At 46.2% G+C, this 1,431-nt stretch overlaps 1 protein-coding gene across 1 annotated transcript in view; it reads left to right on the forward strand.

Moving 5' to 3' along the window:
* LOC103924631 (glutathione S-transferase 3-like) overlaps positions 1–1,431 on the forward strand; it is a 16,802-nt gene that overhangs the window by 931 nt on the left and 14,440 nt on the right. The window lies entirely within an intron of this gene.

Consider the following 1,431-nt stretch of genomic DNA (forward strand, 5'->3'; position numbering starts at 1 on the left):
CGAGCAACATCAGGTCAGACGGCGGGACTGCTTGTAAGCCCAGTCGTTTTGTACAGCTGTCGTGCTGTGGCTTTAGCGCCAATATCTGTTAGATGATTTCTTACCTCTTCTTTTGTCCTTCCGCTGGTATGGGCTGGCTGATGAATCATAGTAAGGTTCTCTGGCAATTGTATAGCCTTTAACAGTTCGGTAATTTGTAGAGCATTTGATATTTTACTTCCACTAGAAGTTATAAACCCACGCAGCTTCCATAACTGCCCAGAACTGTGGCATGCTCCAAATGCCTGTTGAGAATGAGCATAAATATTTGTCATATATATTTCATAAATATTTACAGTCTTTTCTTTGGCTAGCTGATAGACCTTTGTTAATGCAATTAATTCGGCTGCTTGTGCACTCAGCTTCTGACCGAGTGGTGAAGCCTCCACTACTTCATTCACAGTAGTTACTGAATAACCTGTAACCTAGTTGCTGCTCAGATAATGAGGACACGCCAACGAATAGTTCCAGATTGGGATTTAAAAACGGCATGTCTGTTAATTCTTCTTGAGTCTTTTCGGCTTCACGGGTGGTTACTACACAGTCGTGGTGTGGAGTTCCTTCCCCAGGTGAAGGGAGTACAGTAGCAGGGTTCAGCGTGGTAGTTACGCTATTATAGCGAGGCTGTTCCTTGCCCTTCTTGTACAAATAAGGTAAATGGTTTACCACAGTCTGGCAGTCCCAGGGAAGATGCAGCTTGCTTCAAAAGTTTTGTCATGGTTTAACCCGACACAGTCGTGGTGTGGAGTTCCTTCCCCAGGTGAAGGGAGTACAGTAGCAGGGTTCAGCGTGGTAGTTACGCTATTATAGCGAGGCTGTTCCTTGCCCTTCTTGTACAAATAAGGTAAATGGTTTACCACAGTCTGGCAGTCCCAGGGAAGATGCAGCTTGCTTCAAAAGTTTTGTCATGGTTTAACCCGTCATGCAGCTAAACACCACATGGCAGCTCGAACCCCTTCATCTGCTGCCAATATCTCTTTTTCAGTTGGAGTGTAGCGGGTCTCAGATCCTCTGTATCCCCGACTCCAAAACCCTAGGGGTCGACCTCGAGTCTCCCCAGGTGCTTTCTGCCAGAGGCTCCAGGTGGGGCCGTTCTCCCCGGCTGTGGTGTAGAGCACATTTTTTACATCTTGTCCTGCCCAGACTTGCCCAAGGGCTATTGCATGGGGTATCTCCTCTTTAATTTGTTCAAAGGTTTGTTGTTGCTCAGGGCCCCATTTGAAATCGTTCTTCTTCCGGGACACTTGATAAAGGGGGTTTACGATCAGACTGTAATTTGGAATACGCATTCTCCAAAAACCCACGACGCCTAAGAAAGCTTGTGTTTCCTTTTTGCTAGTTGGTGGAGACATGGCTGTTATTTTGTTGATCACATCCATTGGGATCTGATGA

This window comes from Pygoscelis adeliae, unplaced genomic scaffold (genome assembly GCF_000699105.1).
Source record: "Pygoscelis adeliae isolate BGI_AS28 unplaced genomic scaffold, ASM69910v1 Scaffold57, whole genome shotgun sequence".
Classification (NCBI taxonomy): Eukaryota; Metazoa; Chordata; class Aves; order Sphenisciformes; family Spheniscidae; genus Pygoscelis; species Pygoscelis adeliae.